Below are 14,149 nucleotides of genomic sequence, written 5' to 3' on the forward strand. Positions count from 1 at the left end.
AAGAGCAGCAGATTAAATATGTAAACATTGTGTCTCAGTGATGCTTCTGAGCTTTGCTCTGTTAAGAGATTCCACTTAAAAAATGCACATAATTAGGAAAATAAATAAAGGCTTTTTCTGGCTCCATATTTACAGCCTTATTCACAGGATTGAGCAGAATCTGCAGTGAACTGCATGTACCTGTAGTTTCTGGGGCACTTCCATGTAAAGCGTGCTTACATGCTGAGCGGCGATAGAAGTGGAATCTATGCTTGCAAAGTTCACATTGCCATCAAATCTTAGATCATTCAGCACACAGCGGGCACTTGCAGCAGTAGTGGTGGAAGAAGGGTGCATCATCCTGGCTGTGCTAGGCTAAAACTGTGTGGAGTGTGCTTGGCGCTGACTGAACGAGCCACGTTTTAAGAGAGCTAAAACTGCACAGATCTAATCTTTGTCCCTGCATTTCCATGCACTAATTCAACTTATATTTTCATCAGAAGCATACACATTGAATTACCACCCTCCAATCTGCCTACCTATCCCTGGCGAACCACAAGGTACTATACCCAGAGAACCGGACCTGAGGAATCCGCAGTTTAATCATTGCTGGAATGCCTCACCTACTTGTTGTTGTCCATGAAGGTGATGTTGAAAACATTTGATTAGTGACATAAAGCAAAAATGGTCTGTGCACATGTCAAGATATTAATCATCATGTGGAGCGTGCTGTGTTGCTGACCTGCACCGACCATAAAGAAGATCACTTCATGTAAAAGGGAAGTTTAGAAAGTGTGTGTGTGTGTGTGTGCGCGCGCGCTAATCTCAGCACAGGGCAGGCAAATCCCTCTAAAACATATCTTCAGTTGGAGACCTGGTCTCGGCCGATTTAAATTAACGTAAAATGCCCTGATTTGTGAAGGTGTGTAGTCTGTTTACACACGCTTCCATGTACTGCAAAATCCTACAGAGAGAGAGTTAAGGAAACGGGCAGTGCCAGCCGCCCAATGGAACTTAATTGTTTTGAAAAAGAAACTAGACTTGGAGCATGATTTCTTGAACTATACATAATTGAACAGACAGTGCACGAGATGTATTAGATCAAACGAATAATTGACTGCTGCCATGCGTACATTTTAGCGTATTCACTGTTAGAAATGTTGTAAAAGATAAGGAAATGGGGTCTATGGTGCATATTGTTTTAAGATATATAGATTGCTACTGGGACATTCCACTCTGTTAAAAAGACTGTTTTCATAATGTCATGTTCCATTGAAGTATATGTACAATGGGCAATTTTCCCGCTGAGTATGTAATTTCAGTCAAACACACTCTGCTATCAGGTGCTGGCATTTATTTTCTTGTTCATTCGGTTAACTTTATATTTACTGGTAGCATTAGAAATACTAGTAACAAGAGAAAAAAGTACATTGCAAAACTGCAAAATAAATGGTGTCCTCTTAGCGGCATCCCCACAGTGACTTCTAAAAGCAGCAATGCTACAACGGTTCTAGGGCATGGTTGGGTGCTCTGCTTTCTTTCTCCCGTTCACCCGTTCACCCTCAGCATATCTGTCCGTTTCAAGGAGTAGCCGGGTCATTTCTATTCGTTTTAAAGAGGTTTCAGACAGTGGCGGCTTCAGGGCAATCACTAGTTAATTTAAGTTGCTTTGCAGCATGGGTCTCTGCATGGAGTGGATGTGCCTCGAGGACTGGGCTTGCAGGTGGTCTACAAGCCCAGTCCAGTCCTCCATAGATAAAAACGCTACAAAGGGTAGATGACCTGGTGGGCACCGGCCCCTTCATTTTATGTTTTTATCTTTACTTTGTGTGATCACGCCGGCCCACATGCATGCACAAATAATGTCTTCTGCTGTCCACCTCAACTGGGAGTCAGGTACAGGCTGCTGTCAGCCTGCTGCAGCTCCAAATAGAGGCCTTGTCGTCGTCGTTACACTTGCAAATTGCACAGCCATAGAGCCAGATGCCTGCCTGCATGCTGCTGCCCCATGTCAACAAGTTCCTTCCTTGCTTACCAAATATGCACGGGAGGGGGTTGTCGTGGTGAGTGACCGACCGCACCCAGATCCAGCAGCACAAAACCATGCGCATGAGGCCCCCTCACGTTATTGACTGCCAAGCGTGCCCAGGCCACATAGCAATAGCAGGCCCTTGGCAGTTGCATGGCCCCTGCCCCGAGCCTCAGAGGGAGGAGGACTCTACTGTAGGGAGGCCACCCCACCCGCCGCCCTCCCCAAAAAAACATGCACATAACCCAGGACAGGAACTGCCCACAGCAGGAGGCAAGCTCTCAGTCCACTCCCTCTGAACGCCCCTGGAAAATGTGTTATAATTGGTTGTTTAATCAAAGTGTGGCTGCCGCCTGGTGCCATGCCGGCAGATGGGTGGGGACACACACTGCCCAGCATGGCCTCAGCTATTGTGTGCATTCATCAAAGCAAATTTAACACTTAGTAAGTGTTAACTCTCTTTGATGAATGCCTGCTGCATCCCATCCGCTGTGCGACGGGGAGCAACTCAGAGCAATAAGTAATGTTACGTTACTTAATCACAAAAATAATGTTATATTCCAAACTGGTCCCAAGGTGGCTTGTAAAACCGGCCCCAGGCCATCCCAAGTCCAAATTGCACTCTTCCAGGGGCAGAATGTCCGATAGGGCAGTCCACCCTTGGTTACAATGCTGGGAGTACATGACTTCCATTCTTTTGTCACAGAAGTCACAATTTGGCTAAGAAGACTGGTAAAATGTTCCTGCCTTCTGGTTTCCAAGCCTGAGATAGAAATATATGACAAAGTAGGTATTGGCTGTACATACACCCCAATCTGGCCACAGGGCGTGAAGGAAGAGACTCCGGGAGAAGCTCGAGGTAATTAAAAATGTCATCACCTTGCCGGGGGAATACTTATGAGACTCCACAAATGGAAGCCATGTTTTAAAAACAGTGCAATCTATGCAAGTCTCAAACTGCCTGGCTCCTTTACTTGAGGGCCTTTTCTGGACTTAGAAACATCAAAAAGGGCACAAGTAACGCACCTCATGCCTCTCTCCTCATTGTCTAAAGTAGAGAGTGCAGAAATATCTTATTACGTGGCACGATCACGATTAGCTACAGTGCTTGAGGATCGCCTGACAGCAGTTTCTGGACAGTGCAAGGTTCTTGGATTAGCGTCTTGGTGCATCTCGTGGCATTTGCTTCTTGAATTTGTGTTCAGAGTTAGTATATTCTTTGGAATCTCCGTCACGTGGTGGCTGTTCAAAACATACCTAGGGTACATCATTCCAAACATTTCTCCTGATACATTTCACCTTACTTGCTTAGAAGTACGTCCATCAGGAGATTCAAAAGCCAGGAGAGCACTCACAAACTCCCATCCTGTCATATGGATGATATTTGAAGGCTGCCTTTAATGGAGGAAGACGCAACATTTCTGTTCCTCACGCATGTTTTCATGAATGCCGCTGAAATTCTTGCTACTTTCATTTTTCATTTAATTTATTGTGATATATATTGCGCTTTCGCCAAAGCACCAGTACAACTATTAAAATAAGAACTGTAAAATTATAAATGAACAATGGGATAAATAAGTCATGACGAAGCAGATCGGGATAGGAGATAAGGTTTGAGCCGAGTATGGAGGCGGGAACAAGTAGAAGAACAGCGAATTAGAAGCAGAAGGGAATTCCAATAAAGGTGTGCGAAAAGACAAAAAGAGCAAAAATGGGACACGGTTTAGTGACAACGAGCCGATAAGTGGATTCAGAGCGAAGAGATCTGGCTGGAACGTTGAAAGAGACGAAAGAAGCAAGGTAAGAAGGAGCATGATCATGGAGACATTTGAAAACAATAGAGAGGAAGTAAAAAAGAAGACAGGACTTGAAGGAAAGGATAGCAGAAGAACAAAGAGCAGCAGAAATAGAGGGAACAAAAGATAGTTTGTAACGCAAGAGAATATCAGAATTACAGATAGAGCAAAGAGGAACAAGGCAAGTAGCCGTCAGTCCAATCAACAAAGATGAACAATAGTCAATCCGAGAGAAAATAAGGGTAAAAATAAGAAGCTTAGTGGCTTGAAAAGAGATTAAAAAGTATAAAGCGACAATTAGGGACATGGAGGTAAATGTGGGAAGTGTAGCAGAGGGAGAAATCAAAAATAACTCCAAGATTACATCTAAGGTTGAAAAGGGAAGCTTGGTAGGGGGAAAGAGAAGAGAGGAAGGGGCAGAAAGGGGAGATGGGGATGAAGAAGGAAAATAAAAAACTTCAGTTTTGGAGGAATTCAAGTGAAGAAAGGGAGAAGCCATCCAAGCTTGGACGGCAGAAAGACAAGTAAAAACATTGGAATGGAGATAATCACTGAACTCAGAAAAAGATTTGAGAATTGTCCGTATAAAAGTGACAGTACAGATTGTACAAAGCGATGAGTGAAGACAAAGGAATATTATACAGAGAGAATAGAAGAGGGGCAAGAACCAAACCCTGAGGGACACCATAAAGAAGGGGCTGGAGTGGGGAGAGCTGACCACCTGCAAAGGAAACAGAATAGGCACAGCCAGAGAGATAGGGCCTCATTACGTGGTGGGCGGTAAAGGATTACCGGCACTGGTAAGGGCACCGGTACCGGTAATCCCTTACTGCCCTACTACGAGTTCCCTTTGCGGGTCCTTCCTTAACGCCTGTTTTTTTCAGGCGTTAAGGACGGGACCCGCAAAGGGACTCTAGAGCTAATAACGGTACCGCAATTTGCGGTACCATTATTAGCGCCTTCCCCATTCTCATTGAGCTCTATGAGCCAACCTTGAAATGGACCGGTAATTGCTCCATTCACCAAGGCAGAGTCGGAACGAGTTTGGAGGCAGCCATGGCACTAATAGAGCCATGACTACCTCCAACCTCGTAATGAGGCCCATAGTATTTAAACGAAGCGAGAGGAGAACCAGTAATACCCAAAGATGAGAGTGTAGGTAGCAGAGTAGGATGATCAACCATGTCAAAAGCAGCAGAAATATCTAGCAGAACAAGAATAGAGGAGAGTTTATTATGAAGATTAGTGTGCAGAGAGTCCAAGACATGGAACAGAGCAGTGTCGGTATAGTGACCAGGCCTAAACCCAGATTGGAGTGGAGGAAGGAGAGAATGAAGATAAAGGAGGGCAACACTTGGGAAAAGACTATTCTCTCTAAGAGTTTAGAAAGAAAAAGAAGTAACGAGATAGGGCAGAGATTAGCAGATAAAGACAGATCCAGAGATGATTTATTTAGAATAGGAATTATAGTACCATGTTTAAAAGTGCAGGAAAAAATGATGCAGAGAGAGATTTAGGGGGTAATTCATAGAATCCAACGCACAAGTGGCTCACGCGAGAGTCTGCGCCAGCCGCGTGCGCCAAAATCCATTTCCGCGCACAGCGTATTCATGGATTTTAACATCCATTACCAGCCGTGGTGCAGAGTGGCGCAGCAACCCTGCAGCAGCGCCAGTTACGCCCCCCAACACCTCCCCGTGCGCCATGTACAGTGCACAAATCCCGTACATGGCGCAAAGGCCAGTGGACCAGCATACAGGCCCCCAACCATGAAAACGCCTTGCGCACCCCTCCGAATACACGTACCCCGCTGCGCGGGGAGAATCACACGTGATTGGCCCTGTGCGAGCGGGGTACCTGTATTTCGGGTGTGCGTGGGGAGTTTCACACGCTATTGGGCCTGTGCGAGCGGGGTACGTGTATTACTGGGGTTCGCGGGGAGTTTCACATGCGATTGGCCTTGTGCGAGCGGGATACGTGTATTACTGGGTTCGCTGGGAGTTTCACACGCGATTGGCCCTGTGTGAGCGGGGTACGTGTATTACGGGGGTTTGCGGGAAGTTTCACACGCGAATGGCCCTGTACGAATGAGGTATGTGTATTTCGGGGGTTCGCGGGGAGTTTCACATGCAATTTCGCTATCAGAGCGGGGATTGGCAGTGTGGGTCCTCCCAGGTGTGCCCTCTACCCCCTCCACGGCCCCTGCAGGCAGCCCACACCACAGGAGACTACCCAGCACCCCTGGTCATGTCCCGCACGCAGCCCATCCACCATGGGCATGCCCCCCAGCTAGCCCACATGTCACCTTGCACTAGTGATCACCAACTCATGTCCCCCAGTACCCCCACCCAGCATTGACAGGCACCTGCCAGCAGGCCCCGACTCATGTCCCCCAGCACCCCCACCCACCCAGCAGTGAGGCTCAGGCCCGACTCATGTCCCCCAGCACCCCCACCACCCAGCATTGACGGGCACCTGCCAGCAGGCCCCGACTCATGTCCCCCAGCACCCCCACCCACCCAGCAGTGTGGCTCAGGCCCTGGCTCATGCCCTCCAGCACCCCCACCCAGCCAGCAGAGATGGGCACCTGCAAGCAGGCCCCGACTCATGTCCCCCAGCACCCCCACCCACCCAGCATTGACGGGCACCTGCCAGCAGGTCCCGACTCATATCACCCAGCACCCCCACCCACCCAGCAGTGAGGCTCAGTCCCTGACTAATATCCCCCAGCACCCCCATCCCCCAGTAGTGAGGCTCAGGCCCCGACTCATGTCCCCCAGCACCCCCACCCACCCAGCATTGAGGGGCACCTGCAAGCAGGCCCCGACTCATGTCCCCCATCACCCCCACCCACCCAGCATTGACGGGTACCTGCCAGCAGGCCCTGACTCATGTCCCCCAGCACCCCCACCCACCCAGCAGTGAGGCTCAGGCCCTGATGCATGTCCCCCAGCACCCCCACCCCCCCCAGCAGTGAGGCTCGGGCCCTGACTCATGTCCCCCAGCACCCCCACCCACCCAGCATTGACGGGAACCTGCCAGCAGGCCCCGACTCATGTCCCCCAGAACCCCCACCCACCCAGCAGTGAGGCTCAGTCCCTGACTCATGTCCCCTAGCACCCCCACCCACCCAGCAGTGAGGGTCACCTGCAAGCAGGCCCCGGCTCATGTCCCCCAGCACCCCCACCCACCCAGCATTGACGGGCACCTACCAGCAAGCCCCGACTCGTGTCCCCCAGCACCCCCAGACACCCAGCAGTGAGGCTTAGGCCCTGATTCATGTCCCCCAGCACCCCCACTCCCCAGCAGTGAGGCTCAGGCCCGACTCATGTCCCCCAGCACCCCACCCACCCAGCAGTGAGGGGCACCTGCAAACAGGCCCCAACTCATGTCCCCCAGCACCCCCACCCACCCAGCATTGACGGGCACCTGCCAGCAGGCTCTGACTCATGTCCCCCAGCACCCCCACCCGCCCAGCAGTGAGGCTCAGGCCCTGACTCATGTCCCCCAGCACCCCCACCCACCCAGCAGTGAGGGGCACCTGCCAGCAGGCCCTGACTCATGTTCCCCAGCACCCCCACCCCCAGCAGTGAGCTCAGGCCCCGACTCATGTCCCCCAGCACCCCCACCCACCCAGCAGTGAGGCTCAGGCCCGACTCATGTCCCCCAGCACCCCCACCCACCCAGCAGTGACAGGCACCTGCAAGCAGGCCCCGACTCATGTCCTCTAGCACCCCCACCCATCCAGCATTGACGGGCACCTGCCACCAGGCCCCGACTCATGTCCCCCAGCACCCCCACCCACCCAGCAGTGAGGCTCAGGCCCTGACTCATGTCCCCCAGCACCCCCACCCCCCAGCAGTGAGGCTCAGGCCCCGACTCATGTCCTCCAGCACCCCCACCCACCCAGCAGTTAGGGGCACCTGCAAGCAGGCCCCGACTCATGTCCCCCAGCACTCCCACCCACCCAGCATTGAAGGGCACCTGCCAGCAGGCCCCGACTCATGTCCCCAAGCACCCCCACCCACCCTGTAGTGAGGCTCAGGCCCTGACTCATGTCCCCCAGCACCCCCACCCCCCAGCAGTGAGGCTCAGGCCCGACTCATGTCCCCCAGCACCCCCAACCACCCAGCATTGACGGGCACCTGCCAGCAGGCTCCGACTCATGTCCCCCCAACACGTCATCATGATCCACAATCATGGGCCTCATGGCCACCCAAATCCCACTGCACGCCACCCCTGTGCAAAGACCCAACCAAGTATCCCATCCACCCCACATTGAAATGCCCATTACATGATACAACGCAAATGGCAAGAACGTACATCAACACATGTCTGTCACACACACACAATGGGTGCTGGTGATTGTGAAAACCTACACCGTGACATGCATGAAACCAATAAGAGAATACCACACATCAAAGTAATTAACCAAAATGTATTGAACACAAAAAGAATGTAATCAAATGAAAACATGAAAAAAATGTTTGAAAAAAAGATGAAAAGCAGCATGTCCAAAACACAAAAAGAAAAACCTGAAGTCTGAATCCAAATAAATCGAAATGAAAATGTGTCCAAAGTCTCCGGCCACCAAATCAAATCCAAAGGAAACAGAAACAGTAAAATCCATTTCTCCATGGTGAGAAAAATAATAATAGATAAATCCACTGTTCAACTATGTACAAAGAAGTAATCCAGGGTCCATGAGCCCAACGAATGAAGTGAAACCTAGCAAAAAAACTACCTAATAAACAACTATATACAAAAAGGCGGGGCATAGTCCAAGCACCTCAAATGAATGAAAAAGATAAAGGAAACCTAAAACTACAAACTATATACAATGGCGGCGGGCTAGTCCGACGGCTCACTTCCCGATTTCCCAGGCCAGGGCATCATCGAACTCCTGCTCGATGTCCTGGAGGCAGTCCTCTTCCATGGCTCGAGGGTTCGCAGGGACGATGCCATGTTGGACTCCTACTCCCTGCGAATGGCCTCGAGGCACTCGACCCGCCTCAGTGCCCTCCGCATGGAGTTCTCCGCCCTGACCATCGTGAGCCATGCCTCTTCTGCCTGCCACTGCTCCACATCTATACGCCGGCCCAACCGCAGCCACACGGAAGACACACCCATTCCAGGGTTCTACTGCCCTCTGGCTGATGCCTGCCCCTCTGATTTCGATGGCCCCGAGCCATCATTGCTCCCACCTAGAGCCTGCTCCTGCTGCTGCTGTCTATGTGCCCTGTCCGATGATGCCTGCACATCCTCCATCAGCTGGTCTCCAGTTGTTGTGGTGTCCAGCCCTGCTGGACCGCCGACTCCCGACTGTGGCAGGGATGGGATCTCCACCAAGCTGGCTGTGTTGGTCAGGCCAGGTTCACAGGGGGCCCTGGTGGGATCTGGGCCTGAAGACGGCAGGGAGAACGACTAGCACATAGTCTCCACAGAGGAGGAGAGGTCCACCAGAGTGCGCGACACATGTAGAAACCCACCGACCAGGGCCCCTCCCAACAGTGCCACGTCGCAACGCTGCTGTTCGTGATGGCGAGCGTGCTCCACCCAGGAAGCACGCACGTCATCACGAATGTCACGCATGCGCAACGTGACACCAACCAGGACGGAGCCCATACGGTCGTGGGACCCCTCGTCCGCAGGTAGTGGAGAGGCAGATGATGTGGCACTCCCCCCTACCTGCGGACAGGCCTGGGATGGGGCATCCCTGCTGTTGCATGGTGGTGCAGTCACAGGGTCAAGGACAGCGACATGCACAGGCCCCTCCGCGGTGACCTGTGCTGCTTCCTGACCCTGGCCCTGGACTGCACCACTTGCACCAGTGGTACTACCCCCACCAGGCCCCATGTGTGGCTCAGTAGCGGGCTCCTCCTCCTCTGTGGAGACCACCAACCTGGATGTCTCCACACCGTCTTCCGCCATTGCAAGCCCCTGTGGGGGCTCACCCGGCCCTTCCGCTACAGCCGTAGTGGCAGATGCGGCACCAGTCCCCTTGCTCCCGGATGATGGCAATTCCTGGGAGGGTGGCTGGGACTTGCGTAGCCGCCCTGTGGAGGCATCCCCGCCGCTTGGCTCCACAGCGCCATCTCCGCCCTCTTCTTCACTTGACGCTGCGTAGAGGGAGACATAGAACACAAGCATCAGGGTACAGTACAATATTCCCCTAGACAGGAAGCAATAACACATGAGTGGCTCTGTCAAATGTCACTTCCATCCTGTCCCTCCACAATACATGGGTGAATGCACGCAACACACATGCAGAAACAGGCACGGCGCCTGCAATCAACATCAGCATCCATGTACAAGGGCCTCTTTTAACCAAAATGTTGCCTTCAAACTCGCATGCATCATGGCTCACACTGATCCCATGCACACACATCACCAGAGGGTCATGCATCATGGTTTGTACACCACTGACACAGTGGATAGACACAGTGGATACAACGGTGACTGCACTGCATGAGAGAATCTACACATCATCACGGACATGTGTCATGCATCCATGGCATTTCAAAGTCACACACGCACTTCTCAGACACACACACATGTGCACCATACATGTGCACCATACATGTACATGAGAGCAGCACCCATCCCTCACCCCCCCTCCATGTCCAAGAACAGAGACTGGCATGCATTCATGTGTGCATTCCGCATACAGCTCCCCATGTTGCATTGTTACACATGCACCATCCATGTGGTTCACACATTACTGGTCTCACATGCATGACCATGATGTCCCTGCACACACACATCCATACATGGCCTATGTCACAAATACTGGCAAGTATCAGACTACCAGCACACTGCAACATGCCCTGTCTCACACAGCAATGCTTGGCCACTTACCGCTCAACTACAGACGGGTCTGTCTCCGAAGGATCTGGGCGTGGAGCGCTGGGCCTACGTGTTCCAGGACCCTCATCTGGATGTTGCTCGTGCTGACCCGGCCCCCCTCGGTGAGGCGCCGGGCCTTGTAGAGGATACTGGACCTGAAGTCCTCCCAGCGCTTCCGGACGTGCTTGATGTCGTGGGTTGCCACCCCCTCCGCGTTGATGGCAACTACTGTGTCCTCCCAGATTCTCTCCCGTCCTCCCTTGTTGGTGCGTGATGTTACGAAGAGGGCATCATAATGCCCCAGGACATGCTCCACCAGGACACCAACTTCCTTGTCACTGAAGCTGGTGGCCCTCTGCCTCTCTGGCTGGGGGTCGGCAGTGGTCTCAGATGGTGTTTGCCCCGACATGGCGAACCCCGAGGCAGGCGTGGGTGGGCAACTGGGTGCTGGGGCTGGGCTGTGGAGCGATGTTATCCCAGTCGGGAGTCTTCTGTTCCAGCAGGGGTGGACACAGCAACTGGACCCCTGCAGATGGCTGACGTGCAGGCACTAAATAGCAGGGCACGTGGGCAGCAGGCAGGCAGCAGCAGATGGCTGGTGGGAGCATGCTCAGGGCTCTTGGGGGCAGGAAAATGGCCTTCTGGGCAGGAGCGTGGTCTTCGGTGTGTTTTCGCGTGGCCAGCTTGATACAGAGTGATTTGGCATGTGAAAAAATTGCACGTCAGCGTTTAATTCGAGGAAAGGCCCTTAGCGCATAAGTGCATCTGTGACGTAGCGCGCACGGGCGTTTCCCTGGTGACGTGGGCATAGTGGTTCAGCGCGTGCGCCAAAAAACTGCACGTCCACGTGTGAATGCGTGTAATCCGAGGAAAGGGGCTACATGCTACATTATCACGCTAGTCAGATGGTGAGTCGCGCACGCTATTTTTCCCACTGTGGCTGACCCTGTGTATCACACCCCGTTTCCAAGGTCATAGTAGCGTGCGTGTCCCACTCGTACGCATTTTTCGTTTTACTGGGTGCCACCGCGTACTGAGGGAGGTTAATTCTACGCACGTAGCCTGCAGGGTTGCGTGCACGGTTTTACTGCAGTTTTGGGGTGCATGAGCGTTGTGTGACCCGTCACTACATCACCAGGGTCACATACAGCCTTGCAGGTGCAGGGGGGCTGTTAACATCTTGCTTCCCACCCCCTTCACCCCAATTGCCCAGGACAATTGTGGTGTACACCTCCCATTGGCACTCCTCCATCTGTGCCGGCACTACTCCATCTGCGCCATGGTTGGGAGGCCACCAAAGGTGAGGGGCGCCTCAGCTGGGTGTCCTCCTCATGGCGGGCGTGGTCAGGGACGTGGCCGGGGTGACCAAGGCATAGGAGGACTCTAGGGTGTCCAGGGTGGCCGCAGAGGGGGAAGAGGCAGGGGTGCGCCACTGGAGTACGATGTTGTGCCATGTGTCAGTGCAGTCATGCCGCCACCCCATGTGGTTCCGGGAGATGCAGCTTCTGCATCTGGCACTGGTGCCTGTGTGACCCGGCAGTCCGTTTCATCGACTGCCATGGGCCCAAGGGTAGTGGTATCTGCAGGTGCAGCTGTGGACACCACCACCCAGGCTCAGGGTCTGCCAGCGCAGGCTGCGTTGGCACTTGAAGAGTCCTTGGAATATTTCCAACAGGCCAGGAGGGAAACCGTAGGTGCACGCAGGGCTACCCTGACCAAGACTCGTGTCCCTGGGGCAGTAATGTCATCTGCTGCCCCGAACGGCCGGGTGTTGGCAAGTTAAGGGGCAGATGCAGCCAACAACACCCCGGTTGTGAGTCTGCCAACCAGGACAGTCGCGGTCAATGACCCTGCCACAGCGGATGTTGCTGTGCAGGGTCCATTAGAGGGCACCCAGCTGCCACTGATGCAAGTCAGGCCTTTGGTCGTCCCTCCACCTGCCTCTCCCTTGGCTCAATCCACCGGTGCCACTGGCCTTACTGATCAGGGTGGCATTTGCAAGCCAGGGTCTGCGCCACAATCCAAGAGGAGGAAGGTTGCACCTGCAGCACAGGCTGGGACCCCACACACAGCCACATCCTCCTGCATGTCGAGGAAGAAGCCTTTCTGCAACCAGGAACTGGACTTCCTCGTGGACTACGTGTGGGACCACAGTCGTGACATGCTAGTGGGTCCTAATTGTCAGACTACAGCTGCCCACCGTGATACCCACTGGAAGCAAGTTGCGGAACATGTGAGTGCATTCAGCCATGAGGTGCGCATGGCGCAAGAGTGCAAAAAGCATTGGAATGACCTCAAACGCAACGCTAAGGCTAAGCGTGCCTCAAATTACTACTTGACTCTGATGACGGGCAGCGGGCCTGCACCTGAGGAGGAAGACCTCACTCCACATGAGTCACTCGTTGCGGAGTTCATACCATCTGAATCGGTCGAAGGAGTGGGAGGGATGCCGAACTTTGATGCCCAGTCCAGTGAGTGTTGCTGCGTGTTTGTTGAGGACATGTGTGTTTTACTTGTGTGATGTGTTGTGCATGACTGCCACTACATGTCACGTGTACATGGTTCTGATGTGCAAGTAATGCAATGCTTCCCTGATGCATGGCTGCTCTGCTGGATGGTGGACATGTGGAGCGGACGGGGACTGTCTGAATTACCACTATTGCACCCTACTCACATGCTGGTCACCAGAATGCCACTCCAGTCCATGTTCCAGCTCACTGGCCCTTCTGCATGTAGCGTGGGGTGACCTTCCTCTCAGCCCAGGGACTATGTCATAGTATGACTGACGTGCATGTGTCCTCTGCCTGCATGCGGGTACTCCATGTAGGCATGCTCCCTTGCCCCTCCAACCCCCGCTCTGCACCCCAATTCCACCTTTGCACTGGTCTGCTTCAATGTTGCCGTTGAGTACTTCCCTGTTCATGCGTCCTGTGTACATGTTAACTTCCAGCGGCCAATCTGCCAGACATATGCTGTGTGGTACATCCTTTGTACTTGATGCAGGGTGTCTCACATGGACTGTGCAGAGATCAGATACCCCGCAGGGACATGAGTGCCCATTCATGCTCCATGTGTATTCCACGCATGCCCCTATGTGTCCTTGACTGGATGATCATTGTAGTACAAGTCCAGGGTGACCTACATTGCATGGCATTTCATCAGCCTTCCCATGTCCACTGTGGCTCAGTGCTGCGTCGCACACATGTTTAGGGTGTGACAGTCTGTGTGAGTCACAGGCCTCAGCCTGTTTAATGGCCAATGACTCTGTCCAACTGGTGTAGTGTCTTCTTCACACGTGGGTGTACTCCAGGGGTTTCATCATGTGTCCTGCTTACTGTCCCATCATCATTTGCTGTGTTGTCACTTGACTCACATGATGCAGTTGATGCTAGTCAACACTGTCTGTCAATACACAGGTCTATGGTCAGCCTTTTTATACCATGCTAGGCATCCCTGCATTTGCACTTGTGGGAGGGGTGGTTTGCTTGTAGCCATGCTA

The sequence above is a fragment of the Ambystoma mexicanum genome, chromosome 6q (genome assembly GCF_040938575.1).
Source record: "Ambystoma mexicanum isolate Mex_15411 chromosome 6q, UKY_AmexF1_1, whole genome shotgun sequence".
Lineage (NCBI taxonomy): Eukaryota > Metazoa > Chordata > Amphibia > Caudata > Ambystomatidae > Ambystoma > Ambystoma mexicanum.